This window comes from Coffea arabica, chromosome 8e, assembly GCF_036785885.1.
Source record: "Coffea arabica cultivar ET-39 chromosome 8e, Coffea Arabica ET-39 HiFi, whole genome shotgun sequence".
NCBI lineage: Eukaryota > Viridiplantae > Streptophyta > Magnoliopsida > Gentianales > Rubiaceae > Coffea > Coffea arabica.
The window spans coordinates 40,148,164-40,162,501 of record NC_092324.1 but is presented as its reverse complement, the minus strand read 5'-3'; the positions used below and the strand labels follow the sequence as shown (position 1 = coordinate 40,162,501).

Genomic DNA, 14,338 nt, shown 5'->3' with positions numbered 1-14,338 from the left:
AAAAGCTCAAAATAATAACCTTATTGTTGCGATTTTTTTTTCGAACAATAATTTGATCAATTAGCCGTACAAAAGAGGATGAAAGTGTTACTTTTTGGTCTTAGCTAAAATGGAAGCGGGAAGCTAAAAATTGAAGAAGTATAGGCGGATGAACAAAAGAAGCAGAAACGACATCGTTTTGGCTTTGTTGTTTGATAAAAACACTCATAACACTTGCAAAAATATCGGACAAAACTTTCTTTCCCTCTTCTTGCCAGTTTTGGACACTATCATCTTCGTCTTCTCTCCACTGCCATCTTGCTGAAATTATTCAAAAAATCACTTTGAGCCACCATTTTCATCCCTAATTTGAGCTACCCAAAAGATTTGTACAGATTTTGTGGAGTTACAGATAGCAAAAATCCCTACATCGGTGCAGCACTTGCTCGCTGGCAAGAACACAAAAAAATGACCATGAATTTTGGGGGAAAGCCAGAGTTAGAAGACTGAATCTTGAGAAAAACAAGACCTAAGGTTGTCACCGCATAATTTGAAGTAAATAATCTCAAATTTTTCCATCTAATTTCGATATTTTCTATCAAATGTAGGTCGATTGAGGTAAATCTTGAGGATTCGTATACAATAAAGAATACTTTAAGGATTCGTATTTCTTGCACAAGAATAGGCTTGATATTACTTGTTTTGAGAATAGTTATGCTAGAGATTTTATCAAGTTTGCAGCTGAGCAGTTTGGCAAGGATAATCAGGAGAAGGAGCTGCTGCACAATCGGGTTACCGGAAGCCGCCTAGTGTTCAATTTGTTATCTCTCTGCCTCTCTCTCCGTCGTCGTCGAGCTCCTTCCCCTCTATCTTCCCAATTCTCAACAGCAACCATGATAATTCCAGAGAAGAATAGGAGAGAGATCTCCAAGTACCAGTTCCAAGAGGGAGTTTTCTATGCGAAGAAAGATTTTAATTTGGCGAAGCATCCCGACATCGATGTCCCAAACTTGCAGGTGATTAAGCTGATGCAGAGCTTCAAGTCCAAGGAGTACGTCCGGTAAACCTTCACTTGGATGCATTACTACTGGTATCTTACGAACGACGGCATCGAGTTCCTGAGGACTTACCTCAATCTTCCCTCTGAAATTGTTCCTGCTGTGACAGCCCCACCTTACCCTAAGGCGAACCAAAGGGTTCGGCGGACCGTCTGCCCAACTCTCGCCGGGACTACGGATCCGGAACAAACGGAAACCTTACCAGACACTCAAAAGAACTTCGAGAAGATAATATGCAAAATCCAATTGAGCCGAACTAAAAGATACAATCAATGTTTAGTACAACGTTCCCACGAAAAAAAAAAAATCAAAACGAGATGAAGGGTCGCTGCCCCGCCACAATCCAACAAAGTACAAGTATACTTTGTTTGACATGAGAGAATATACATTCCCAAAAACATATAACCATAAGGAAACACTGTACAACATACATATTAGTAAGTTTACACACCAAAAGAAACATTTTATTAAGATACATTTAGGGTTTCCAAATTGTCGAGGAGCTATACCCAAAAGAGCAAAAGTGTTTCTAACTAGCTCAACTCATTCTTCAAAACATCGAAGTTCCAAAAGATGGTTCCCTGTAAAAAAAACAAGGATAACGGGACGGGGTGAGCTAAAAGCTCAATGAGGTACCAAAAGTATAAATAGTAGAAATCATGAGAAATCACTTTTAGGGCACATATACACATCAAATACGAGAAATGAATGAGCACCACAATTTAAAGGATACAGGTGGCTCTCAAGAGCCAAATCCCCGTTGCAATACTTGATCCAACCTAGTTGACCCTCCGTCAACATTCAAATAAAGGAACCAGTCCAATAGAACACCACTTTAACGCCAAATCCCGTCCACCAAACATACCCCTTACCGGGCCCGAACGCCAAACAGGAACAGGAATGGTAATACTCGAGTATACCGGAATCAAGAGTCTCAATACCCAAAGATTCCCCCGAAACAGGCACCCATGGATTGTCAATTACCTCGACCAATCCCTTGCTGGCTCGACTTAATTAACTCCCCATGAGGTTGAACTCAATTTAACAGGAAGATCGTTGGACACACTTCTAAACGATCGCATAACAGGCGCAAGTAACAAGTTCAAGTTCATAATAAGTCCAAGTAATAGATTCCAGTTTATTCAGTACAGGCAAGAGAACGAGTGTGATAAAGTACACCCTCGTCTCATTCAGAATAACAGAGTTCATAGTTATCCATGTCACACATTTCAAGTATAGATGAACCAATTAAACAACAATTCAGGGAAGTGGTACACTCACCAGTTCCAACAAGGGTAATTTCAAAAGTTTCCTTCCCAAGTGTGGCTTTACTCGCCGGCACCTCCTAGAACAATCAAGGGCAAACACTTAAAACTTGACTCTAAGACCTAGTAAATGAAATTCGCAAGTAAGACTCGGGTACGAGTCATATGCCTATTCAAATGAACCCATAATGCAAAGTAAAGAGGCGACTTCGGAGTGAAAATGTAACAATTGGTCTTAAAGGCATGAACAACCTCAAAACCTTACCTACAATGATTGACCAACTCCAAATGTGAAGTAGAAAATGAAAGTAAGATCAATACTAGGAAAACAGGATTTTCCAGTTTTGCGCCACCCTATATGAAAAATCATATCTCAAATTTTGTAAGTCCAAAATTGATAAAAATTTATACCGTTGGAAAATAAATTCAAAGGGCTACAACTTTCCAGAAAACACCATGGTAAGATTCAGAATGCAAGTCAGTCAAATTCACTCCTCAAGTTACTGCTTATCCAGTGAAAGACAGAACAGGTACAAATTTTCAGTCAACTTTGAAAAATCGCCATAAATTACACAGACAGAAACAGGGTCTGAAATTTACACAATTTATAGCCCTATGAATCTAGTTTAAAATGCAACAAACGTAACTCAATTCCGATTTTCCTACATCAAGATATAGTAGATTCCCCAAGACTGCTCAAGGGTCCTGCGAAAATTTCAGCAGCACTTCCCCTAGATTTCCGTACTTTACCATGCTACCATCAACCACCAAATTTCATAACAAACAATCACCATTGCACATACCAATCATAGTCTAGGAAACACCCTTAAGATACAACCAATTGGTAGCTCCAAAATCACCCCCAATCATGATCAAATTAAAACCCTAAACCTGAAATTTTCTGTACAAAGCGGAAATTTTCCGCAAATAGCGACAATTAACACACCAAAGCTTCATTCTAGACCATACTAAGCTATCATCCATGGCCAACCAACATTAAACATATAAAAACAGAAAAATTATGAATAAAAATAAAAATTCCACAAGCTCTACCAAAAGTCATGAAATAACCCACAAAAACACCTCTTTAACTAACACAAATCACTAATTCAACATTAACAAGACCAAAGAAAGCATTCCTTAGCTACTCACCTTACCAACTCAAGAAAAGAGACAACTTAACACTTCTCCCTTCCAAACCACTCCACTAACTAGCTCAATACTACTTAGCTAAGGGTTTTTATGGAGTAATTTCAAGTTGTAACGGTTAAGTTGTGAGATTGGAGCAAGAAATGAAGAACCAAGGTGAAAGCTTTCCTTTCTTTTCCTCCTCAAGAAGCTCGGCCAAATGGTTGAAGAATGAAGATGATTTTGGGTCCAATTTGAACATTTAGTAAAGTTAAGGAATAGTAGTCAAAGTCCAAGAGTGAATAGGAGGGTGACACTTGTCACCTTTTTCGTTTAAACTTATCCTCTTGTCTCTCCAATACTAATCCATCTAGATAACCTCTAATTATCTCTTAGCACCTAATAAATTACTTCCGGTATACAAAACTTAACCTAATTGGCCGAATTTTACCGAACTTACTGCACTAGCGAGTCCCACATCCGGTATACACTCTTAATTTCTCAAAAACTAACTTATACTAGAAAAATAATTTAAAAACTATATTTACTTATAAAAAATATCTCTAAAGTTAACATAATAACAAAAATATAGAAAACGGGTGCAAAGAAAGAAAATAAGGCCTAGAAATTCAGAAAATTTTCGGGTTCTCACACTTTCTCCCCCTTAAAAGAATTTCGTCCTCGAAATTCTCCTCATACCACAATCTATCTAGAAAGAAATCGTAACAATGCTATGACTAAAATGCTATGCTAAGAAAATCAGTGAAGACATAGGAAGAATACACTCACAATATCAGGTATAGATCTACTACTTTTATCGAGAATACACTCATTACATAGGGGTTGTATACACATAGTTCCATAAATACAATTATTTCAGCTAACACATCATTGCTTGCCGACTTTAACTATTACAGCAGCTTCACCATCCCAAAATTCATTTGTTCTGGGCAGTTCCTCACTTGGTGTCCTAGTTGGCCGCATCTAAAGCATGCACCAATTTTCACATAACATATTCTCGTATGAGTTTTGTTACATGTTTCACACTTAGCAGTCACACATTTCTTCTTGAAGTGTCCATTCTTTTCCTTCTTCCTCCCCTTATCCCTCATAGCAACTCCATTTCCATCCATCTCTTTACGTTTCCCTTTGTTGTCACGAGCACTTCCTTCACCTCTTTCATCTTTATTATTAGGAATGTCCTGAGAGGCCATTTGACTAGACGAAGGCACTAATTCAAACTTACTTCGTACCTCTTCCGGAATCAATTCGTATTTCTTTTTCAGCTCTATGTTCTTGTGCAGTAGCTCAAGTTTTTCCGGATACTCCTGTTTCCATCGCCCTTCCCAGTGCTCAGCTAATCTCTTTCGAAACTCTACTTCCTTTCAAAGAATCTCTATCTCTTTATACATCTCAGCCAAATGTGCCATTTTACCGATTCGCTCGAACTCAAGGGATAGCTTGCCAAGCAAATTGAAAAAAATCAAAACAAGTAACCAAGTACACTTGGGACTTTAACCATATAACTGTTAAGTTCCCTGACTCCCAATCCAACCACAAAAAATCAAACTTAGAAGCATACAGGTATAGAGGCCAAATCCTTTCTCTCAAATTCCATACCTAATTCCAAACTCTCGATCTCGACACAAGAATAATCAAGTCAGGTTCACACTTTGACATCAAGAGATAAATGTCAAGAAAGTATAGGCAAGGGTGGTTTATCGAGAGTCAAACTACGGTTATCGAATCTCACAAGAGGGGTAGAAAGTACCTCTATGGTTGTAGCTAGACTAACTCAAAGTCATGTAAACACTTATCAAGTCCTCACGGTCATAGCAAAAGGGAACATGTCTTAGGTGCGAATTCCCTTACAATCTAGCCACCCTCGAGAAAACCCGAGCCAGACTAGTAGAAGAGTAGTCCATGATAACACTTCCATATCAAACCCCCTCGATCAATCTTATTACGAGGTCCAATGTAAAATCTTCCGTGCCTTGGCCTTTGCCATCCAGAATTACCTCAAGTTCAATCATGATACAGACCTTTCTCTCGCGCTCTCCACAATTTGGTACTCAAGTCCAAGAATCCATAATAAGATAATTCACAACTCGAGCCGGCCAGTCCCAAGAGTAAATCATCCATATTATAGATTCCTACCCGACATACAGATCTATCTTTCTCAAGTTCCATGATAAAGATTTTTGCACTTATAACATGCACGGTTCATAGCTTATGCTCAAACGAGCACTTAGACACATTCACGAAATCCGGACCATAACACCACTTGGCTCCAAGCTCACTCCGCGCAGAGACCACGCGAAGCAACTCTGATACCACTTGTGACAGCCCCACCTTATCCTAAGGCGAACCAAAGGGTTCGGCGGGCCGCCTGCCCAACTCTCGCCTGGACTACGGATCGGGAACAAACGGAAACCTTACCAGACGCTCAAAAGAACTTCGAGAAGATAATATGCAAAACCCAATTGAGCCGAACTAAAAAATACAATCAATGTTTAGTACAATGTTCCCACGAAAAACAAAATCAAAACGAGATGAATGGCCGCTGCCCCGCCACAATCCAACCAAGTACAAGTATACTTTGTTTGACATGAGAGAATATACATTCCCAAAGACATATAACCATAAGGAAACACTGTACAATATACATATTAGTAAGTTTACACACCGAAAGAAACATTTTATTAAGATACATTTAGGGTTTCCAAATTGTCGAGGAGCTATACCCAAAAGAGCAAAAGAGTTTCTAACTAGCTCAACTCATTCTTCAAAACATCGAAGTTCCAAAAGATGGTTCCCTGTAAGAAAAACAAGGATAACGGGACGGGGTGAGCTAAAAGCTCAATGAGGTACCAAAAGTATAAACAGTAGAAATCATGAGAAATCATTTTTAGGGCACATATACACATCAAATACGAGAAATGAATGAGCACCACAATTTAAAGGATACAGGTGACTCTCAAGAGCCAAATCCCCGTTGCAATACTTGATCCAACCTAGTTGACCCTCCGTCAACATTCAAATAAAGGAACCAGTCCAGTAGAACACCACTTTAACGCCAAATCCCGTCCACCAAACATACCCCTTACCGGGCCCGAACGCCAAACAGGAACAGGAATGGTAATACTCGAATATACCGGAATCAAGAGTCTCAATACCCAAAGATTCCCCAGGAACAGGCACCCATGGATTGTCAATTACCTCGACCAATCCCTTGCTAGCTCGACTTAATTAACTCCCCATGAGGTTGAGCTCAAGTTAACAGGAAGATCGTTGGACACACTTCCAAACGATCGCATAACAGGCGCAAGTAACAAGTTCAAGTTCATAACAAGTCCAAGTAATAGATTCCAGTTCATTCAGTACAGGCAAGAGAACGAGTGTGATAAAGTACACCCTCGTCTCATTCAGAATAACAGAGTTCATAGTTATCCATGTCACACATTTCAAGTATAGATGAACCAATTAAACAACAATTCAGGGAAGTGGTACACTCACCAGTTCCAACAAGGGTAATTTCAAAAGTTTTCTTCCCAAGTGTGGCTTTACTCGCCGGCACCTCCTAGAACAATCAAGGGCAAACACTTAAGACTTGACTCTAAGACCTAGTGAATGAAATTCGCAAGTAAGACTCGGGTACGAGTCATATGCCTATTCAAATGAACCCATAATGCAAAGCAAAGAGGCGACTTCGGAGTGAAAAGGTAACAATTGGTTTTAAAGGCATGAACAACCTCAAAACCCTACCTACAATGATTGACCAACTCCAAATGTGAAGTAGAAAATGAAAGTAAGATCAATACTTCCAAAACAGGATTTTCCAGTTTTGCGCCACCCCATATGAAAAATCATATCTCAAGTTTTGTAAGTCCAAAATTGATAAAAATACCGTTGGAAAATAAATTCAAAGAGCTACAACTTTCCAGAAAACACCATGGTAAGATTCAGATCAGAACGCAAGTCAGTCAAATTCAAGCCTCAAGTTGCTGCTTATCCAGTGAAAGACAGAACAGGTACAAATTTTCAGTCAACTTTGAAAAATCACCATAAATTACACAGACAGAAACAGGGTCTGAAATTTACACAATTTATAGCCCTATGAATCTAGTTTAAAATGCAACAAACGGAACTCAATTCCGATTTTCCTACATCAAGATATAGTAGATTCCCCAAGACTGCTCAAGGGTCCTGCGAAAATTTCAGCAGCACTTCCCCTAGATTTCCGTACTTTACCATGCTACCATCAACCACCAAATTTCATAACAAACAATCACCATTGCACATACCAATCATAGTCTAGGAAACACCCTTAAGATACAACCAATTGGTAGCTCCAAAATCACCCCCAATCATGATCAAATTAAAACCCTAAACCTGAAATTTTCTGTACAAAACGGAAATTTTCCGCAAATAGCGACAATTAACACACCAAAGTTTCATTCTAGACCATACTAAGCTATCATCCATGGCCAACCAACATTAAACATATAAAAACAGAAAAATTATGAATAAAAATAAAAATTCCACAAGCTCTACCAAAAGTCATGAAATAACCCACAAAAACACCTCTTTAACTAACACAAATCACTAATTCAACATTAACAAGACCAAAGAAAGCATTCCTTAGCTACTCACCTTACCAACTCAAGAAAAGAGACAACTTAACACTTCTCCCTTCCAAACCACTCCACTAACTAGCTCAATACTACTTAGCTAAGGGTTTTTATGGAGTAATTTCAAGTTGTAACGGTTAAGTTGTGAGATTGGAGCAAGAAATGAAGAACCAAGGTGAAAGCTTTCCTTTCTTTTCCTCCTCAAGAAGCTCGGCCAAATGGTTGAAGAATGAAGATGATTTTAGGTCCAATTTGAACATTTAGTAAAGTTAATGAATAGTAGTCAAAGTCCAAGAGTGAATAGGAGGGTGACACTTGTCACCTTTTTCGTTTAAACTTATCCTCTTGTCTCTCCAATACTAATCCATCTAGGTAACCTCTAATTATCTCTTAGCACCTAATAAATTACTTCCGGTATACAAAACTTAACCTAATTGGCCGAATTTTACCGAACTTACTGCACTAGCGAGTCCCACATCCGGTATACACTTTTAATTTCTCAAAAACTAACTTATACTAGAAAAATAATTTAAAAACTAAATTTACTTATAAAAAATATCTCTAAAGTTAACATAATAACAAAAATATAGAAAACGGGTGCAAAGAAAGAAAATAAGGCCTAGAAATTCAGAAAATTTTCGGGTTCTCACACCTACTACTCTTAAGAAGTCCACCAAGCCCCTCGGTCGTCCTATGAGTGGACCTCCTTGTGACCGCCCTCGCGGACCACCAAGATTTGATGGGGATAGGCCCAGATTTGGTGACAGGGAGGGGTATCGTGCTGGTCCCCGTGGACCTCCTGGTGAGTTTGGTGGCGAGAAAGGTGGAGCTCCTGCAGATTACCAGCCTGCTTTCAGGGGTTCTGGTCGAAGGCCTGGCTTTGGCCGTGGATCTGGAGGTTATGGTTCAGCACCACCAAGTTCATGCTTCTCTTAGATTCATGTTTTGCTAAATTATGTTATTTGCAATTTAGGCTCTCTGATGTTGCAGTTGAAAGTTATGCATGTTGAGATACGTAGTTGATTGAGACTCTATCTATAGTTTTGGTTGCTCTAGGTCTTCAAATCAATCTAAGGAATTTCTTAAAAATATTTGGTGGCACCTTTTTTCTGGGTTTAATGGATTATACGCTGGTGCTTCTTGTTACTGATTAAAAAAAAAAGGATAATCAGGAGATTGCAAAGTAAGGATTTTTATTCTTGTCATAAGGCATAGATATAATTTGCTCGTTCTTGGCATCCTAGATTCTCTATGAATTCCTTGCATTCATATGCTGAAGCGCTAATCTATAAATATTGAGTGGTTGATTTCTAGATATCAGATGTGATTTTTTGAATTCTTCAATCTGATTATGAGAATAATCGGATAAGTTTTCTAGTAATATGCTTTCTCTTGTGTACTTAGATTATAATTTGCCCTGGTGAGTTGCTTGTAGTCATGTTAATGCAATTGTAGGAATGGTATTTTTGGCATGGACTAATGAATGTTCTGCTTTCTTTGGATTACTTACTTGAATGTATTAACTATTAAGAGGGGAACAGAAAGAAGATTCTAACTTTTTATCTCAAACTTAGGATTAGTTATACAATGCTTAAGAATGGATATCCGATGGAACCTTGCTTTCTTCAAACTTGTGGACAAGAAGGTTGCCTATTTCATTTCCTGACATCTTCCTCTTCCCTTTGTAGTGGCTTCAATTTTTTATGCATGAACTATAATGAGGGCATGGAAATACTGCCCTGTTCCTTTTTTTTTCTTGTTTGTTGTGAACAACAAGTGTTTTGATGAAATTTTGTTGCTAGGTTGCCAGCTTGTGTCCGTTCATTTTTTTCGCTTTTGCCTACTACTGCCCTGCTATTAATCCTTTTTGTCCTGTTTGTAACTAATCTTTGAGAAAGCAAGAAGAGAAAAACTATAAATGGAAGTGAGTTAGCAAGCAAACAAGAGGATGGACATCATGCTTTTATTTTCAAATCAAGTAGATGAAATCAAGTAGAGTGGTTAACGACATTGTTGCAAGAACATTGAGGGTACATTGCAATTCGTTGCAAATTCAATTATGTGCTACATGTGAAGATCACATAATTTAATGGCCGTTTGTGCTCAAGTTATAGTTATGCTTGACTATTTTCATTTTAACAAGTCATTGCATTCAAAAACACAATAAAATCATCAAGTGACATGGTAACTAATGGGGAAAAATTTTTTGGTACCTTGACGTGAAGCAATGAGTAACTTTTTAAGTTGTGCTTAATATTTGTACTATTACAGAGTGGAGTAGATTGCTAAAGTACCGGGTAATTCTTTGTATGTTGCATATTCTGCTGAATTTGGAGTGAAACAGTCTACCATTACTTGGCCTTCTAATAAGTTCTTGCTCTAGCTTATTCTGGTGCAAGTTTTTCAATCTATTGAGTTTCCTAACTTTTATCTTCTCCATCTCAATCTTGTGAATTGGATTTTCAGATGGATGTTACACAACAACTTGAAAAAGCTAGCCCTTTTCGGTTGCCCTTCTCTTGGCAAGAAGATTATCTTTCCCTCTAAAGATTGCATAGATTCTTGAAACTTCAAGAGAACACTGTGAGTCGATTCCCTATCTTTTGCTATGCGTTTTGTAAACCATTTAAATTTTGTAAATGGTTGGTTTAGAACTGAAGCTAGAAAAATGTTAGTTTAGTTGTTCTCTTGTGCAGCTATTAAACTAGAAGGGGTGTTTTTGATTGAAAGCATTTTCAAAACTACATAAGATATATCTGTTTTTCACATGATATATCACCTGGGACTTCAAAGGGTCGTGGGCTATGCAATTTGGAGGTTAAATGTTAAATGTTACTAAACTTTGCACCTTTGAGTTTTGAACATGGCAGCATTGGCTAGTTAAATTCTTGATGAGATGCCGCATCCTTTTCAACTACATTTTGAGATGGAACAAATTTTATAACATTCCTGCAAAACTTTTTAGAAGGAATTTGTTGTATGTAGTTGTGTTCATAACTGTGAAAAATAAATTATTGGTGTGGCTTTATTTGAATTGTTCAAAGTGATCATGTAATTGTCTTTTTCACTGCTACTGTCTTAAATTATCTCAATCATCCCACTTTTATCTATTTCAACAAATGAAATTGCCTGGCACAAAGTCCCAATTTGAGTTTCCATGTAATTGTCATGTTGGATATGAATTTGAAGAGTATAGTATTAGTGATTTTTTTCTGGCCAATATGCAAAAGAGGAATGTCAAAAGTTGTGCTTTTCGAACCTGTTCTTAGAATAAACTCGAATATGTTGATTATGTTTTTAAAAGTGCTGACCTGTTTGCAGCATATGTTGATTATTCATTCAAATTCAGTAGTGTAAGGTTGTAATAGCATATTTTCTAATTAAAGTATACTCTAATGCATTTAATAGTTTATTTGCAATGCAGTCCAGCTTCATATTGATCATGAGAAGACTATTGGATATGCTAATAGAGATGATTGAAATCTGACATTGGTGCTGTAATCTATGCTTTAGTTTAGAAATCTAGTACTCTATCTCTTGGGAAGTATATGTATTGGTCATTATTACTTGAACTGATTATGTGGGATTTGGGACCCAACATTTGTGATTCACTTTGTTTTGATTAATTTAAAGATGTGTTATGACCATATATATGAATTTGCGGCATATCTTTTATGTTGATTTTGCCTTTTGTCAAATTGAATGTTTTACTATAATTGTTGAAAATGCCATGGCAATACTATATTTGTAATGGTCAATGTCAACTCTTGAAGACAAAACTCAGTGACAACCTTCAAAGGAACGTTGTCACTAGCATGCAAGTTCACCAAGCTTTTTGTCAAATTGAGTTTTGCTATAATTGTTGGAAATGCCGTAACAATGATGAACAATTGCAGCTTGTTAAGATAAAGTTCAGTGACAACCTTTATGCAAGTTCACTAAGTGACTATTATTCCTGTCACTGAATACTAGGACTGATAGTGACAAGTTCAAGTCGTCACTGTAGACTTCAAATTTGTGACGACTTTTGCTCCATTTATGACAAAAAAAAATATGTGAAATAGTGACAAGAAAATTTGTCACAGAATGATAACCATTAGTGACGATTCTGTCCTCGTCATTAAATAACAAGATTTAGTGACGACTTTCAAAGGGTTGTCACACGTACCCATTTGTGACATAGAATTAGTAACAACGATGTGACAATGGAAAAAGTCGTCACTATAAAGTCGTCACTATACTCATATAATGACGACTTTTTGATTTTTAGTGATGACTTTTTGTTGTTACAAAAGGCCAAATTTCTTGTAGTGAGGATAGGAGATATCATTAAGAGACTTAAATAACACCTAGCTTACTATGTCCCTACATATACTCAGTGAAGTGCTTGCTGGCTCTTAGATATTATCCAAGAACAAATTTTCTTGCTTTTATTTTAGTTTTCATGAAAATGCTCACTTGCACTTAGATATTATCCAAGAATAATTTTCTTACTTTTTATTTTAGATGAAATTTCATGCAAATGATTTAATGAAGATTTGATGAAAGATTGGGGAACTAAGATATTTAAATAATACTCAACTTGCTATGTTGTTACATATACTCGTAATGCTCACTTGCATTTAGATATTATCCAAGAACAAATTTTCTTACTTTTTTTTAGACAAAATTTCTTGCAAGTGATTTAATGAAGGTTTGATTAAGGATAGGGGAACTTGTTAAAATATTTAAATAATACCTAACTTACTAGGTCATTACGTATACTCATTTGTATTGCTCACTTGCGGTTAGATATTATCCAAGAACAAATTTTTTTACTTTGCATTTAAGATAAAATTTCATGCAAATGATTTAATGAAGATTCATGAAGGATAAAGGAACTCGTTAAGATATTTAAATAACACCTAACTTACTATACCGTTACATATACTCGCACTGCTCATTTACACTTAGATATTATCCAAAAATAAATTTCTTACTTTTTTATTTTAGTTACTATTTCATGCAAATGATTTATCCTAGAATACAATACCACAAAGTAAAGTGATATCAAATATCATCTTGCAATATACTAGTGCTATTTTTTCTATTTCTTTCTATTTATATTTGTAAAATGTGAAATTACAAAAAGAAAATGGCAGTTATTTGCCTCTTAAGATTTTACACTGGATTGGAGCCCACAACAAATACAGAATGGACCCTTAGGCAAAAGAAGCCATACGAAGGCTTTCCTAATTAAGTTTCAAGTTAGCCCATCATGGATCAAGCTAAAACAACTTTAAATTGACCATCGTCTTGTGAAACCAAAATCCCAATCTCCATTACATCTATCTTTCAAAGATCCCACTCTGCAGTCACTTTTTTAAATTATTATAATATTAAGGGAAAATAGTTGAAAACATCGCTTTCATTTTGTCAGATGACTTTTTTAGTCCCTCACTTTTAAAAGTGTAACTTTATATCTCTTACAAATTCATATTGGTCAAATTTGGTCCCTACTTAGATTTCTGACTAGTTTTTTGTCGGAATCCATCACGTGCCCTGCACATGATCATTTTTAAAAGACAAAATTATCAAATCAATTTTTATATAATTCGATCTATAGTCTTTCACATTTTATTGAATAAATTAAAAATTTTACCTCTAAAAAATAATCACGTGCAAAGCACGTGGTGGATTCCTACAAAAAACTATTCGAAAACTTAGGTATGAACCAAATTTGATCAATGTCAATTTGTAAAGAATGTAAAATTACACTTTTCAAAATAAGGGATGAAAAAAAATTTATTTTACAAGTTGTAAAAGACATTTTGAGCAATTTTTTCAATCCGAAAAATCAGAGAAATTATGGACAGGAAACGCAGACAACATATTTCATAACTTGCAGATATTTATCCCAATTCCTAGGAGGCTAGGACTGAACGCCACTTTTTCGAACAGGCAGTGCATGTCTTGTCCTAGAAAGTTATATTTTTATTTACAAAATTTATTTCAGCATGGGCCTCAACTTTCAAGCAACCTTTACGAATTTTTTCTTCCAATCGGTGGCTTCTCCCATCACGTCTCTACCAAAGTCATGCTCAATTTAGTAATTTCTTACATGTCGTCATGTAATTGGTTACTGATAAGTGACTAATTTACACTATATTTGAATGGCATTTTATGTTATTTTTAGTCACTTTGGGTATATTATTGGAAGAAAATAGATCATTTTGGCTATAATTAGTGTAAAATGCTCTTAAGTGATTAAAGAAGGTTTTGTCACTTTTTATTTGCA

At 36.5% G+C, this 14,338-nt stretch overlaps 1 pseudogene; it reads left to right on the top strand.

Annotated features, from left to right (window-relative positions):
• Positions 1–872: 872 nt before the first annotated feature.
• On the top strand, positions 873–9,150 carry LOC113722506 (small ribosomal subunit protein eS10z-like; annotated as a pseudogene).
• Positions 9,151–14,338: the final 5,188 nt, after the last annotated feature.